Below are 17,687 nucleotides of genomic sequence, written 5' to 3'. Positions count from 1 at the left end.
AACTTTCCTCTCAGGACTGCCTTAGCTGTGTCCCATAGGTTCCGGTAGGTTGTGTTTTCATTTTCATTGACTTCCAGGAACTTTTTAATTTCCTCTTTTATTTCATCAATGACCCATTGTTCATCAAGTAATGAGTTACTCAGTTTCCAGCTGTTTGCATGCATTTTGTCTTTTCTTTTGTTGTTGATTTCTACATTTACTGCATTGTGATCAGATAGTATGCATGGTATAATTTCTATTTTCTTATATTTGCTGAGGCTTCTACATGGGCTGCTGAGAAGAATGTATATTGTGTAGAAGTTGGATGAAATGTTCTATAGACATCAAGTAGGTCCATTTGATCTATTGTATATTTTAGATTTTGAATTTCTTTATTAATTTTTTGTTTGGATGACCTATCTATTGATGATAATGGGGTGTTGAAGTCTCCCACAGCCACTGTGTTGTAGTTAATATATGCTTTTAGGTCTTTCAGGGTATGTTTGATGAAATTGGGTGTGTTGACATTGGGTGCGTACAGATTGATGATTATTATTTCCTTTTGGTCTATTTACCCTTTTATTAGTATGGAATTTCCTTCTTTATCTCATTTCATCAATGTAGGTTTGAAGTGTAGTTTTTCAGAGATAAGTATTGCCACTCCTGCCTGTTTTGGGGGGCCATTGGCTTGGTAAATCTTCTTCCAGCCTTTCATCCTAAGCATATGCTTATTTCTGTCGGTGAGATGGGTCTCCTGTAAGCAACAAATTGTTGGATCTTCCTTTTTAATCCATTTCGTCAAACAGTGCCTTTTGATGGGTGAATTAAGTCTGTTAACATTAAGTGTTAGTAACTGATAGTTATGTGGTGATTCCTGTCAATTAGTTGTCTTAATTGTTTGAAGGTGTGATTGTGTGTACTTAAGTTGAGGTTACTCTCTACTTTCTTGCTATTTCTTTTCCTGTAGTTTGGTACTGCCTGTCCTTTCATGTTTTTTTTTTTTTTTTCATTTTTCTTTTATTATTCATATCCTTTCATGGTTATGTTGAGTTTCTCTTTCTGCGTGTAGAATCCTTTGTAGAATCTTTTGTAGTGGTGGCTTTGTGGTCACATATTGTTTTAGTTTCTGCTTATCATGAAAGACTTGCTCCATTTATTTTGAATGATAGTTTTGCTGGGTAGAGTATCCTGGGGTTGAAGTTATTTTCATTCAGTGCCCGGAAGATCTCACCCCACGCTCATCTTGCTTTTATTGTTTCTGTTGAGAAGTCTGCTGTGATTTTGATGGGTTTACCTTTGTATTTTGTTTTTTCTCTCTTACAGCCTTCAATATTCTTTCCCTAGTTTATGAACTTGTTGTTTTAATGATGATATGTTGTGGGGTAGTTCTATTTTGAACTGGTCTGATTGGTGTTCTGGAGGCCTCTTGCATCTGTATGGGAATATCTTTATCTAGATTTGGGAAATTTTCTGTTATTATTTTGTTGAATATATTACGCATTCCCTTTGCTTGCAACTATTCTCCTTCGTCGATGTCCATGATTCTTAAGTTTGGTCTTTTGATGGAGTCAGTGAGTTCTTGCATTTTCTTTTCATAGGTCTTGAGTTGTTTAATTAATAATTCTTCAGTTTTTCCTTTAATTATCATTTCATCTTCCATTTCTAAGATTCTGTCTTCAGTTTGTTCTATTCTGCTGGATTGGCCTTCTGTTTTGTTTTGCAATTTTGTTTCATTCTTTTTTCTGAGGTTTTTTCCATATCCTGGGTCACTTCTTCTTTAATGTTGTCTCTTTTTGTCTTGAGTTTATTTATCTGTTTATTAATCATGTCCTTTGTTTCACTTTGGTGTTTATACAGTGCTTCTATGGTTTCTTTTATTTCTTCTTGTGCTTTTTCAAATTCTCTATTTTTGTTGTCTTGGAATTTCTTGAGTGTCTTCTGTGCATTTTGGTTGACCATATCCAGTATCATCTCTATAAACTTCTCATTGAGTACCTGTAGTATGTCTTCTTTTAGATTATTCTTGTGGGATTCATTGTGTTCTTTGCCGTAGTTTATCTTCATTTTGTTGGAGTCTGGATCTGAGTATCTGTTTTCTTCATTTCCCTCTGGTCCCTGTACTAATTTTTTGCTGTGGGGAAACTGGTTTCCCTGTTTTCTGTCTTCCCATCATTGTCCTTGGTATTGTTATTGTCCGTGTACTGTGTGCGGTTAGGTATTTCTGGCTTGTAATAATAGCACTAGTGAAATTTAGAATGGAAGGGTGAGAGGGGATGGAAAGCAAAGAAGTTAAAGGAAAAGGGAAAAACAAATAACCAAGTAGAAGAAAAACAAAACAAAGAAACAAACAAAAAAAGTTTCAAAGATATAAACAGGGAGAGACAGTGTACTAATCAACCGTAAGCTGAAAAGGCATTAGAGCGACAGAGAGAGGATTGAAAATAAAAAATAAAAAGAATAAAAATAAAAAGTAAGTAAAAAAATATATATAAATTTTAAAAATTCCAAGTTCAAATGCAATAAAGTTTCAGTCTTAATAGTTTTGGTGTTTGTCCCTTAGCCTCCAGTCCTGGAGATGGTGCCTCAGTTGTTCTGTAGTTGTCTCATCAAAGGGGAAAAATAAAATAGAAAAAACCACACAAAGCAAAAAAAAAAAAAAAACCAACAAAGTGTCCCAATTTCAAATGCAATACTGTTTCAGTAAGTTTTTCAGCATGCAGGTGTAGTTTGGTTTTCTCTTCATAGGTAGGGGGAGAGAAAAAAAGGTTCTGGAGACAGTTCTGTGAATGGCTATCTGAGGCTGTGGCTCACCTGCCTGGTGCTGTCAGCCTGGTGTTGCTGGCGGCGTTATTTATGCAGATCTCAGGGGTTAGCTTAACACTCACCTGGCCCTGCAGGCTTTGTTTACTCAGAGTTCTCCTGAACACAACTGCTACTGCTACAAACTTTCCCCTTTCCGAGCACACTGGGGGAGGTGACACTGCACCCAGTTTCTCAGACATGTGTGTTTGTTTACAGCTCACGTGGGAAGTGGGTCTTCCCTCTCTCCTGTGGAGTTTTCCTCCCTCTGCTCTCACAAGCTTTCCCACTCCTGGTTGCTGGGCGTGCGTTGCTGCTCCTGCCTTCTCCAGCCAGGTCCAGCTTGTTTATTTACAGTTCCGGGAGGGATTCCCCTCCCCCACTTTGGTGCTCAGGGCTCCCCACCCTCTTCGCAATGTGTCTTTATTGTTCTTTTTGCTTATTACTCAGTTTCTCTTTTTTTCCTGGGTGGCGGTTCAGTCTGTCCAGGGGGCAATGCTGATCTGGCCCAGGGTTGTCTGTGGGAGTACCACGTACCACTTAGCTCACCTTGTGCGCGTCTTCCCAAGCCATCTGGGCACCGGTGTCTGGCGGCCTGGGGGCCCTCCTGGTTTCTCCACTCAATGTGAAGTGGAGATGCTCTGTGCAGGCTGGAGGTGTGGAGGGGTCGAGTTTTGCCTCTTCTTGGTGGCCTTGCCTGCAAGGTGTGTCTCCAGCATCTCTCCAAGATTTCACTTTAGGAGGCACGCTTTCTGCTTCCTCTCTCTAGCCTCCATCTTGGAATCCCTCTGTAAGAATCCTTTGAGTATTTGAGAAGTAGCCAAAGAGAAGAGAGGAAATCTAGACTATTGTCACATAACAGAACAAAAGAGAGAGGATATTTAAAAGAAGGCAAGAGCAGCCAACTGTGGGGGATACAGCTACGTGATAGAATAAAATGAGGAGAGGAGAGGATGAAGTGGATTTGGCAACATAGAAGTTATTGGCAACCTTAGCAGTGTTTTCTTATGCAATGGTCGAAGTAGAGAAAACATGTGTGCAAATCTTCCACAAATCCTATTTGGAGAGGAGAAAGAAATAACATGTTGACTAGACAATGATATTGAAAACACAAACAACTCTGAGTTCTCCTAGAGCATTATTTGGATTAAGAAGACTTCTGAAACAATCTTTGGAATAGAAGAAAGAAAGAAATGAAAGGTATTAGCCAACTGGAATAGAGGGTTTTCAAAGGTGAGACAGGACAGAGGGAGTTGTTAACAGCAGCAGATGGCACAGATAAGTCAAGAGGAATGAGGCCTAAAGTTTATCTTTGTACCCCTTTAATTGTTATGGTTTTTCTGGGACTAAAGTGTTTAGTAATGGAACACTTAATTCTAAAAAATCTCTTGGATATTTTCAGTCTTCTTCATATAACACTTAGATTTTAAATCAATACAAAGTCATATTGAGATTTTTATGATTGTATGTAATAGTTCAAGAACAATTGTTCATATGTAAAGACGAGATCATGTCCTTTCACCATGTGCAGTAAATTCCACATGAAAACGCATCTGTTGGATTTGATGATTATAAAGTTATTGGAAACTTTTGTCTGAGTCATCTCCAAGCAGTGATAGAAGCAAAAGTCTTATTCTAGTGGCCTTAGAGATAGATTGAAACAGAAAGATAATGAATATAAATGTACAACATTCTTTCCAGAGGTTTTTCCTCTTCTGCTAAGGTGAGCAGATAGAGGGCAAAATCAGATCAAATGGCCAAAGATGAGACAGGTTGTTGATGTTTTTGTTATTGTTGTTCATTTATTCACATGTGCATACATTATTTGGGTCATTTCTCCACCCTGTGCCCCTCCCCCACCTTTCCCCTCCTCCTCCCCTCAGTTTCAGGCAGGTCCCATTCTGCCCTTATCACTGATTTTATTGAAGAAAAGACATAAGCATAATAAGGAAGACAAAGCGTTTTTGCTAGTTGAGTTAAGGATAGCTATACAGAACGATTCCTACTATTGCTTTCGTGTACCCATGTGTTACAACCCATGGTTGTTGATTTTTAACAGTAGAAACACATTTATAAGTTGTTAGAAAATGAGATGAGCAAGTTGAAAGTACTGGGAAAACATGGGATAATATGTGGAACAGGGAACCATAAGCAACAGAAGAGAGACTCCTGAGTCCATGTGGAGCTATTCATTTTGGACTGGAGGAGATCTGTGACTCAGGAAACAGTGAAACTGATTAGGCAGAAACCAAAAATTGGGAGTTGAGACAATAAAGTTAAAGAAATTGTAACTTGAATTTTCTCGCTAGGATTTGATGCAAAGTCATTACTGAGTGTGGTCTTGGTTAGAATGTGGTACAGACTTGAGGAGAATATTGAAAGTTTGGTATACCCATTGCAGAGGAAGGAGGGAGAAAGTCCAAGTACACATAAAGAGGTTGATGATTTACCAAAAATCGTATGTTCTGCTTCATATGTGGACACTAGATCAAGGGCAAACACAACAATGGGATTGGACTTTGAGCACATGATAAAAGCAAGAGCACACAAGGGAGGGTGAGGATAGGTAAGACACCTATAAAATTAGCTAGCATTTGTTGCCCTTAACGCAGAGAAACTAAAGCAGATACCTTAAAAGCAACTGAGGCCAATAGGAAAAGGGGAACAGGAACTAGAGAAAAGGTTAGATCAAAAAGAATTAACCTAGAAGATAACACCCACGCACAGAAAAATCAATGTGAGTCAATGCCCTGTATAGCTATCCTTATCTCAACCAGCAAAAACCCTTGTTCCTTCCTATTATTGCTTATACTCTCTCTACAACAAAATTAGAAATAAGGGCAAAATAGTTTCTGCTGGGTATTGAGGGGGTGGGGGGAGAGGGAGGTGGCAGGGTGGGTGGTAAGGGAGGGGGTGGGGGCAGGGGGGAGAAATGACCCAAGCCTTGTATGCACATATGAATAATAAAAGAAAATAAAAAAGGAAAAAAAAAAGAGGTTGATGAGAACCAGATCAAGAAAGCACAGAGGTTTCTCTGAAGAAAGAAAAAACAGAAAGTTGAAAAGATAGGAAGTATTAATATAGGCAACTATGTTAAATCTATGATCATCTAAGGAATCACAAATATTTTTCAGGTTGCATTTTGCTTTATGTCCATTTATTTTTTCCTAAAACATCTTTACAAAGTGTTCATGCTCCTGGAGGTATTAATGCATACAAAAACTTATCAATGAGCAATGTGGAAAAGATATGGATATACCAACATAAAAGTAGTTATTATCATGGGAAGGAACACTAGTTAGCCATTCAAGATAGCAAGGAAAATCTTTCTGCATTTACTGACATAAAGAAATTTATAATTTACTATTGAGAGGAATGACAAGTTTCTCAGTATATTTGCAGCATTAATATTTGTGACCATTAATTAATTTTAGAGAAATCCCGAGGGAAAGAAATAATAGTAATTAGCATTTTTGGTTACAAATGGAAAAATTAATACCTAAAGGTACTCCTGAGGTCACTCTGTAAACCACTGTTTACTCATAATTAAATGAGCAACGTCATCCAAATTTAATGAAGGGAGCATATTATATGTGACTTCAGCAGAAGTCACTTTATTTATTATAGCTACATCCTGAGCCAGAACTGTCATAGGAGCTCAGGATATGATTGTACTTAGGCTCATCCTAGTTAAAAATGAGGTCAGGGGGTTACTCTTAAGTCTTATTTTCTAATTCAGCAGAGATTCACAAACTAGGGGCCTACTGCTTGCTTTGAAAAAAAAAAACAAAAGAAAAACATTATTTCATGACATTATTTCAAAAGAAAAACATTATTTCATGACATGTGAAAATTATTTGAAATTCAGATTTCAGTATTCATAAATAAAGTTAAATGGGAATATTACCACACTTGTTTGTCTGTCTGTTGTCTGTGTCTGATTTCATGCTAAAGTACCAGAACTGAGTAACTGCAATGGAGACATTGCAGCCTGGAAAGTCTAAAGCATTTACTATGGGCCCTTCACAGAAAAACAATTCCATCTTTCTTAAAATCTAGTACTTGCCTAGGCCAGTTTCCATCCCCCTCTGTCCATCTCTCAGTACCTTGTTCCTTGATGCTACTCATTCACTACCTCTGCTCACTGTGTGTCTCCTGGGTATTTTTTTAGCCTCTTTCTAATTTCTGGTAACTACTTTCTCAAACTAGAAGTCAGCAGTCACCCCTTGAAGGGAATCACAGAGCTCATCTGCACCACTTCCTTTCCTTATATCAGTATCCACCATGCTTTTTTTAAGGTTGGAAAAATGACTTCATGAAGCTTTAAGAAGCACTGAGTATATATAAGTAAACTGTAGTCCAGGTTTAGGTACAATTTAATAGTGGTTCAATTCCAAAATAAAAGTTATTGTAGGTGAAATCATGAAATTTCCTAACGCTTGATTTTAGGAAACACTGCTCTAATTTTCTGAAACAATTCTGAGAAACCAATATTTGCAATAGCTGGGAGTAGTTATAAAAAAAATCTATCAACAGGTTTATTTATGTGTTTCAATACACATATGCATATATGTATAGAACCCAAGATTATATGAACTAGGAAACAGAAGTTGTGTGTCTTGACAGCAGAAATAGAGTGCAGAATGTGAGACTTGGATTTATAAATACTTTTTTAAAGCATAGAGTTTCGAAAAGGAAGAAACATCTTGTTTCAAAACCTGAAGGTTTTCTCAGGACTGAAGTCAAATGGTAACTACCACAGGGAGGGAAAAAGGAATCTTTTTCCCACTTTAATTATTCATCTACACCAGAAGTTCAGTATCCCTGTGATAGGAACCATTGCAGGAGGAAGGGAATGATAGGTTCTCCTGAAGGAAGATTGGTTGTTGCTTAATTATGCCTGCTGCCCTGGTCATCAGGTGTGAACTGTGTTTCCCAACCAAATGCTTCACAGCAGCAAGACATTTTAGTAACGGCTCATCATGAATCCAGTATTCTCCCTCTTCATGGAATAACCTTGTCTCTCATTGAAATTCCTTCCCCTTCCTTTCTTGGGTCTCTTCTTAATTTGTTTTTCAAGTCTGTTTTGCTTCAGTTGTATCCGTATTTCTGATTTTTAAATTGAAAGTGACATCCTTCCAAAGGCAGTGACAATCATACTCATTCTGATCTTCAAACTTCCTCACTTTATTTTTGATTATAGGAAACTTCTTGGTATTTATAAAGACCATATTTTCCCCTGTTCTATTTTTTGCACATTCTATTCCCTTTCAATTGGGCAAAAAGACTTTTTGTCATCCAGGGAAAAACAATCTCAGCAGTAATTCTGTGCTTCTTGCTTCTATAGAAAGGTTTGGTGTAGAAGATGACAGTTTTACTATAGCTGTTTGTTTTTGAATAATATTGCATTCTCCTCCTAATTCCACCCAGGGCACTGTGAGGATAGACCTTGCGTAACCATTGGGGAATATGAGAATGTAATGTTCGTCATGGTTTAGACATGAGACACAGCCTTGCCCTATGTCATGCACCCCAATTGGCATTCCAAGGAATTTTGATTTAGTTCAGACACGAGCATTGAATTGTATCTTCTTGTTAGTACACTCGGTATAAAAGGCTGAGATGGGTGGATGATGGGAGATATGCTCAGCCATGAATGCTACACTGTTTTTGGAAACCCAGGGAAATGGCCCTTGTGAAACTAGTTCTGTATTCTCTTCAATATCATTAGGTAATATCTCAGTGACATCGAATGATTTAACCCAAAATGGGGTTGTATGACTTTTTGGCAATTGCTCCTTTCCTTTCTGTATGAAAAAGTAAAGGGTACCATTTAGCAACCTGAACCATTTGATCCCTGGAATCCTCTGGTTACTAATGGTTACAAATAGGTCTGAATGTACAAAAAAGACTGAATGCCTTTCTAAAAGAGATCTTCCTTAAGAATAAATGTTAGAAGAACTACCTTAGTAAGATCCATTCCAAGCCTAATCTGTGACAAGAGATATATGATCGTACTCTTGTGCTCCTCCACTGGTGCCACTTCCCCATCGTATCTCTGTCATCATGAGAATCAAAAAGGTCAGCATTACTTGTTCCATTGGACGTGGATGAATTCAGTGGTTTTGTAGTATCTGGGTGTTTTAAGCTATTTCTTGTGTTGCTGTGAATCATGAGGCAGGTCTGGAAGAATCTACAAAGTGCTTTAGGGATGAGCCACTTTGATGGAATTCATCAGCATCATAGAATTCGTCTTCACTGCTAGAGTAAGAGAATTTCGGGACTATATTTGGAGACAAGTTGACATAGCTTGGAGAAGTTAGACTGCTGCTAGGTGGTGAAGACCCATTGACTGTACTATTTTGGCGTTGGAGTCTGATGATATCCCAAGGTAGCTAATACAGGTCCAGCAGGTAGGGAAGATGGATGTTGCTCTGACTTACAAACTAAGTGGGTTCCACAGGCAAGATAGTCTGGAAGGCATTGTGCTGGTCACAGGTTCTAAGAGACTAGGTTGATACATTACTTTAATAGTACTTTTAGCAGTCTGTAAGCAGCACAATGCAGGTTTGATTGATTATACCATGCTATTTGTTGTCTCTAATAATTTCAATTTTCTTTCTTTGTTAAACATCTTTACATTTTTGAAGCTTGTCATCAAAGAGTTTTAGTTGATCCATCAATATTTGTAGGGAAGTATCAGCCTGTAAGGTTCATATCAAAGTCTTGAAATTTAGGAAGAAGTTCTGAACCCAAACCTCCAAAAGTGGCCAGCAAAACCACCATTTGCTAAGGCTTCCACCATCTGTGCCTCTTAGGGAAGAAATAGGGGCTGCTCCCAAGGAGCCCTTTTTCTCCTGCCTTGACTGGATCACTGTATTGCAGCGCAGACTGTCCAACCTACTGAGGTTCAATCTTTCCACCATGTTTTTTGTCCTTTAGTACTCTTTTTCTACAAGGAAAATTATAGGACTCTACAGCTATAGGAAGGGAGATCACAACAAGGAGGAGTTTCATGGTTTTTTTCCCTTTCCATTGAAGATGTTTAGAGATGAGTCATGAAAGTAGGACTCTGTCTTATCTTCCCCTTTCATGTCCATAAAATGCATGCTCTTTCCACATATCTGTAATTATATGATCCAGTTTCCTGAGGACAAAAGGTAGACTTCTTCTTGACAGGTTTTCATCTCTTCATTATTTAGAAGTGGTAGATTTCCCTAGAGTTTCATGTCATTAGTGGATCTAAACTCTTTTTCCAGATTTTCTCCTGTGTCTCTCTCTGGGTATCACAGATCAAAAAGAACTGAACACCTGCTAAGCCTGGGCCACCCATCATCTTCAGACTGTAACTCAACTTGGCTTTAATCCTAAAGGGTAACATTAGGATGTTTTAAGAAAAAGCAGTATTGCCCATGCCTTGAGTTGGATTCCTTAGCAATAGCTAGAAAGAGAGGAAACAAGGTCTTTCCAGTAACACCTCCATTAATTAGTTGAATGGTGGTTGATGTTTATAGAAACAAAGCAGGAATTTGCTATTTTTCCTTTCAATGATCCGTAATAGCCCCCTACCAATGGCGCCTGAGACATGTATCTGACGGGGGAGATTGGTTCATTTAAAAAGAGATCAAGCTGACATGAGAAGAGAATTCTTGCTGATTTTTAATCTTGCTTTGTTTTTCAAAGTTTCTGAAACTTAAATTATGTTTATAATGCTAACTAACCAACTCTCAGTTTCTTAGAGATCCTAGGAAAGTGCAGAATTTTCAAGAAGTTAAAATGTTTTTAAAGTAAGAGCATCTATTCTCATGACTCCCAATGTATCACTTCTCCATAAAACGTTCTTAAATTTATGTGCAATACTATTTTATATTACTGCTGAGGGCTCTTAAGGGGGATATGCATTTTCTATTTCAGAATATAGTATTCAGATAAGATTATTTTTGACATTTCAGTAATAGAGTCAAGTTTTAGCTCTAGGACATACATTTAAAATATATTAAAGGTATATTTGGTCTCATCTATAAAATGTTTAACCTCATTTTTCTTATGAAAAATAAAGATAGAAAAGCAGGATTAATAATAAGAGCATAGAAATTTAAAAGAAATTTTAAAAGCCCATAACCTTTATTGGTCTATGGAAGTAGAAATTTAATACATAATTATTATTGGGGCCATATTTGCTATTTATTTACCTTCTGTCTTTTATCCCTGAAGTTTTTCTTTCTACTCAATTCTGTCTCTTAACTCAACATATACAAATGTTTCACTAAATCCTTGATTCTACTTCTCTACCTGGCAGTCCATCTCTGTTTAAAGGTGTCTCTATCCTTGGTGATTATAACAGCTTGTGCCAGCAATGCCAAATAGTCACTTTTGGAGTTTTCCCTTTCTGCTTTGGAATTTGGAAAGATCCTTACCCTCCTCACTGCTAGTCTCTGGTTGGCCTAATTTACTTTTAGGCACTCATTGCTGGTAGGTTACTATTACTTCCCACATCCTTGGGTTGGTTGGGTGTGAATTAAATCCATTAGACAATCAATTTCAGAAGTGACCTTTTGTGGGGAGCAGATTATGAGAAGCCTATGAGAACTTTTCATAAGCACAGTTGTGCTCCATGATTTATAGGCTGAATTTGGCACGGCCCCAGCTGCAGAAGTGAGCAAAAAGGCAAAATGCAGCACAGCTGCTTTTCCTAAGTTTTTTATGTTCAGAGAAAGAAGTAGGAAAGCACGTTTCTCTTGCTACAACGTCATGCCCCTCCCCAGGAACTGTTGCTCCATCTCCTTGTTTAACACTGGATACAAAAGACTCCCTGAAGGAGGACGTGAGGATTTTTTGGATGGGGGAATTGATGGAGAGGTTTTTTGATGGGGTATTGGAGAATGCTGCTGCTGCTGCTGGCTGTTTGTGCATCTCCACCAGAGCAGCTTTCTGCACCGGGAACTTTATACATAGGCTTTAGAAAAGCTAAAGAGAACATGGGACAGTGCAAGTCTGAGGAACAAGACTTTAAGAGTTATGCTAACACAATTTTTAGATGTGGCTGCTGTTGTTTGTCTGCAAGTCTGAGCACCAAGACTTTAAGAGAGAACATGGGACAGTGCAAGTCTGAGGGCCAAGACTTTAAGAAAGCTAAAGAGAAAACACGGGACAGTGCAAATCTAAGGAAAGAGACTTTAAAGAATAGAAAAGAAGCAAGGTTTTAAAGAAAAACATTAGAAGTAAGGCCTTAAAGAACAGAGAAGAAAAGGGAAGCAAAGCAAATGAGGAAAACCATAGAAAAGTAACAGGGCTGTTGTGCGTCTCCATCCGAGCAGCCAACACACCTGACCCCAGCTTTGTGCATGTTTGTCTATCGTATGTCCTTTTTGCATCTCCAGTTTCCCCCAGTTAGATTCAGTGGACATGGAGTTTGAGGAAGCTCTCTGTAACCTTTTACATTTAAGGTGAGCAGACACCTTCTCAGACTTTATGAATGAATTTATTGCAATGAGGTCTGTATGCATGTATAAATTTTTAAATCATTATAGACATTTGTGGTATGCCTCCAATACTGGGAAACGTTAACTTATAATCTTGAAAATTATCTTTTATGTCCTTTTCTGTGATAGAGGTATTCCCTAAAATCAGAATTTATCATCTGGGGTAGTAAAAATGAAATCGTTTTTTACTAATCTTATGCTGGCCACAATCATATAGACACTAAAATATTTAGCTATCATAGTTCATCTATCTCTTTGGCTTTCCTGGTCAGGGAGAAGTGAAACCATTGTCCTGAGGACAGTGAATGTCAAGGATAATGGAACATGAATGAAGGGAGAAGGGGTATCCTTTAAACTCCTCAGGATTCACTCAGTCAAATTAGGTTCTGAGCTGTCTATTCCAGACTATGAGATAACTAAAAGAAAGATTTATTTTAAAATGTCTATGAATGTAGAGAGTGTGCAAATGTGAAAGCTGCTTCTAAAAGAAATCCAGTATGGAGGAAAGCCCTTGCTTGAACTGCTCTGGATGTTAGCAGCATGAAGTAAGTGAGAGAGGTAACAAAAACTGCTTAAACCAGAAAGGCATTCTAGGGTTGGTTTTTTGGTTTGTTTGTTTTTTCCCTTTGACACAAATAAACAAACAGAGGAATGCTTGCCTGAAAGTAAATGAGCAGTTAGGCACAACAACAAATGAACCATTAATGCAGAAGGCAAACACTAGTGGCTCACCAGTGAGATAAATATGGGAAATAGCTGAAAAGACATGACTACATATGACAGATGTAACAAAACAGACAGCAGATGAAAATCACATCTAAATAATAGAGGCAGCTGGAGTTCAGTTGAACCCAATACTCTTTCTCCTCCTTTAGGCTGAGGCCCCAGCAATCTCAAACATTTCCTTTGCTTTCCAGACCCATAATATCAGCTGCCTAATTGACACTATATATCAATATGTTAGTGTATTTGAAACCAACTTCTAGATCTTCCTCTGCCAAATCTAATCCACATTCACTCTTTTGTGTCTCATGCTCCACCATGCATCAGATAGGACCATGGCATCATCTTTGACACACCTCTTTCCCTTATTCTCCATAGCCAGTCCATCACAAAGTCTTTGCAACTTTAAATCCTCAAACTGATTCACTTTTCTGTCACCATTGCTACCATCCTAGTCCAAGATTCCATCTCTTGATTATTGTAGTATCTCCCTGCATTCATCCATGTCTCCTCTATATCTTTTTCACACCACAGCCAGAGAGAATTTTTATAAATTTACTTTGCTCATTTAATACTAGACTCTTTTCTCTAAAAACCTTTAATGACCTTTCATTGCTATAGAATAGAGGCCCAAATCCTAAGAATCACCATGATTGGCAGAGATTAAGAACCCTATAGTACAAGATAACTATTCATAATTGCAATAGGACACAGAAAAGAAATCTGACCAGGACTGAGGGCTCAGGATGGGCTTTACTGAGAATGATGGATAAGTTAAGATCTGAAATATGCACAAGAGAAAAAGCAGGTAACTAAGTATGGCAGTGAAGAGGAAGAAGTTATGCCATCTCAAATAGAGGACCAGCTATTTGTACAACTTCAAACTTGATTACTTTCTCTTTTCCTATGTGACTCCAGCTACATGCTCCTTTTTTTTTTTTTTTTTGGCAACACTGGAGATTGAATTCAGGGCCTCATGCTTATGAGGCAAATACTCTACCACTTGAGCCATTCCCCTAGTTTCTTATCCCTTTTTTACTTGATGTGTTCTTCTGGGGCTGAATATATGACAGTTCCTCTATTTGGAGTGGCATCACTCCTTTCTCTCTATCACTGACTCACTTAGTCAGCTGACTTTTCTTCTTTATATATTTCAAATCTCAACTCATCCAACACGTTCAGTAAAGTCCATCATGAGCCTTCAGTCCTGGTTAGATTTATTTTCTTTGTCCTGTTGCAATTCTGAATAGTTTTCCTGTAGAGTAACAATTATTAACTTCTGCACTAGTCACATAGTGCATTAGGTGATTTTTTTGTTGTAGAGCGCTGCCCTGTGCTTTGTAAGCAGCATCCCTGGCCTCTTCCCATTAGAATCTACTCACTAGATGCAAGTTGTGACAACAAAAAAATATCTCTAAACATGGTCAAATGTCCTCTGGCAGGGAAAAATTACACCTGGTGGATAAGAATCACAGACGGAGGTGGTAATCTGCCTTTCCCTCAGTCTATATAATATATATCTATATCTTTCCCCCCAAAAAACGTAATACTCTGTATGGAAGAAGGAATGTGAGAGTGTGTATGTGTGTGTGTGTGTGCTTAAAGAATGGGAAAAAGTGGGTAGTAATGTCAATCACTTGACAAACTCTCCAAACTCACTCTTTCTTTCATGCCAAAAAGAAAATTTGAGAACTTCTTCCATATTTTTGACTTTCAAAGTAGTCTTGAGACAGTTCACTAGAGTTCATTAGTCATATAATAGTACTTCTGGTCTACTACTGAAAAAGCTGGAGATCATCAAGTTTCTTCAGGAGGTCCCTCTATTTCTCAGTATCTATGTATGCACCCTAAAAACCACTCACATTCTTCAAACAGTTATATTATAAGGCAGGATTATTAACTGCTTGGAGGAAGATGATATTTATAACATTGGTAATATATAAGCCTAAAATAGAGAAGGAGTACAAAGCCTTTGTTAGGTGTAACAGGAATACATTCTATGCTTTCTGTGAAGTATTATCTAGCAGCTCCAGGTAGCCAGTGAAAAAGATGGGCATAAACACATTAATAATAAATGAGAAAGCAGATAAGAATGGGTACACAGAGAAATTCTGTATGGATGATTCCTAATGGAAGCATCAGGATTGTCTTCCCAGTAAAGGCAATATTTGAACTGCTTCAAAACATGCATATGAGTTTTCTAGATAAGAAAACAGCATCTGTAAAGGTCTGTGAATTAAAAAGAGCACAGTATGTTCAACAAATGACTGTGGCTAGAAGGAGCACAGCATGTAGTCTGTAGAGTGTTGATGAAGGTGGAAAGGTTTGTAATGGCTAGAACATGGAGGGTTTTAAATGTTAACCTATGGAATCTGGATTTATATATAGCAAAAAACACCATCACAGTAACTTAGCAAAACTCTCTGGCTGAATGTGGAAGGTGGCTTAGAAGGTGTGAAGCTGGAAGTGTAGACAGCAGATAGGAATATGTTATAATAGTTTCCAAGAGAAATGTTAAAAACAAAAAAAGTGATTCAAGGCAGCAACACTAGGAGTGGAAGAAAGGGAATGATTTCCCAAGACCATAAGGAAGTGTAAATGACATTATAGTAGCAATGACGTGAGAAAGAAAGAAAAGGCACTAGAATGACCCTCAAGTTTCTAATTTTATTTTCTGTGTGAGTTGTGAAACCATTAATAAAAGGAGGGTATTTAGGAGAAACAGATTTCAATGTACAAAGAAAAAAGTGGTTTTGAATATGCTAAGGTTAAGTCATGCATGGACCTCTAGTTGGAGAAGTCAGGATTGGTGCTCAGAAGAGAGGTCAGAACTAGGGATAGATTTGAGTTACTGTGATAGGGTGGCAACTGCTGCTATGGAAATGAATGAGAAACCTTAGGGAAAGAATATGGGGGAAGATAGGTGTATTCCAGTATGTATCACTCAGGAAAGGTTTAGCTAAGAGAAACTTTGTCTTAGTTTTTTTTTTTTTACTGAAAAACATGTCTCACTTGAAGAATTTTAAGATTCAGAACGCTTACCAAATCAGTTTCATGTCCATTGGCACTGATTAATTTATTCTGCTGGTATCAGATCTAGTGCTGAAATTCCCTTAAATAAATAGTTCTATTTACAGCTCTGTGTGAGTCAGGAAGTCACAAAATCTTTGTAAATTTTGCAAGTCTGAGAACAGCCTTCCAAATATGTGCCTTCAGACCACAGGCATATGGTGAGAGAGTTGTTGCCTTCCAAAGGCAGTGATTGAAAAACAGGAGAGTTTGAATATAATTTAGATAGATTTTGAACTGATTTGACACTAATTAATCTATTCTGTTTTAATGACTATCTTCATTCCTTTGAGATCATACTTTCTCATAGCTTTCTATATGTATTTACTTCAGGACTTCTTGTATTTTATCTGCCATGTGGTCCATTCATGTTAATGACTACATGTATGATTATGGTCATTGTACTTAAATAAACCAGAGTCTATTTAATTATTTCATTGTTGGCCTACTTAAGTCAAATTCTAACCTATTTGCTTGTGTTGGGTTAGTATAAAAATGCGTCTGCCAAAACCAGCAGTAAACAACTAGGTAATTTGAACAGATTTTGACATGAATTGATCTGAGCATTCAACAACAAAAAGACAGCATTTTTTATGCAAAGCCATATGTCAAATCAACAACGCTTTGTGTTTGTAGTGATAGTTTAAATCAGCAGATAAGATAGGGAAAATTAATCTAACAAAATCTGCTGGTTTTAATAATAGCAAATGGAGTTTTGTTGCTTTACCTGTTTTTATGATGTCCTTTTGTATAAAGGCATTATCTGAAGCTGGGAAAGATGACTTACAAACTGAAAGTTCAAGAAAATGTTACTTCAAATGCAACTACAATTGAAATACATTATCAAAAACTCACTCATGTCAGAATTGAATTTAAGAAGTCACTGAATGGAAAAATTGATTATACATGAAAAGGACAGGATCATAATTTAATCATAGATTGATAGACACTATTTTTAAAATAATTTTATATGTGGTAAAAAATAAGCACACAAATATATTTTATATAATTATGTTACATTTTATCATATATAGCATGTTCTTGAAGAATTGGATTTAAACAAAAATTTCAATTGTTTTTAAAATAGATTAAAATGCATAGTAATATAATAGACCTTGCCCTAGGGTAGAGAGCTGATAAATGGCAGAGCCAACACACTGTCTCAGGTCAGACTGCAGAGTTTATATATTCAGCCACTAACATATGGGTGGCACTTTTGGGCTTTCATGGAGTGTAGGCAGAGAACTGAGCTTATTTCTGTCAATGTCTTGCTTTTTCACCTGTGCGGGTTTTCTGATATATTTGTTTCCATTAATATCAGTAAAATGTGACTTTTTAAATGAAATAGAACTAAGTAAACTGAGAATAAGTAAAAAAGTAAAAAAATGATCACAAACACACAAAAAAGAATACTCTTTCCTGAAATTCCCATGTCTGCCACATAGAAGGCAGTCAAAAAACAGGCAACCATCATTGTGTCAATGCAACTATGACCCGAGGAACAAGCTAAAGTTAGCCAGGTGGAGGTAGGGAGGGAGGTAGAATAGGTCAGGGTTTGGAACAGAATGCACTCCTTTGCCTTTTTTAAAAATTATTCATTTATTTACATGTGCATATATTGTTTGGGCCATTTCT

The 17,687-nt window shown here is 37.4% G+C and overlaps 1 protein-coding gene and 1 pseudogene across 2 annotated transcripts in view; one reads left to right on the top strand and one right to left on the bottom strand.

The window, feature by feature from the left end:
* Positions 1 to 17,687, top strand: part of Gpr158 (G protein-coupled receptor 158) — a 452,732-nt gene that overhangs the window by 318,212 nt on the left and 116,833 nt on the right. The gene's annotated exons all lie outside the window — the stretch shown is intronic.
* LOC141417504 (oxysterol-binding protein-related protein 9 pseudogene) lies at positions 5,722 to 17,682 on the bottom strand (annotated as a pseudogene).

This window comes from Castor canadensis, chromosome 15 (assembly GCF_047511655.1).
Source record: "Castor canadensis chromosome 15, mCasCan1.hap1v2, whole genome shotgun sequence".
Lineage (NCBI taxonomy): Eukaryota > Metazoa > Chordata > Mammalia > Rodentia > Castoridae > Castor > Castor canadensis.
This window is presented reverse-complemented; position numbering and strand designations above follow the sequence as displayed.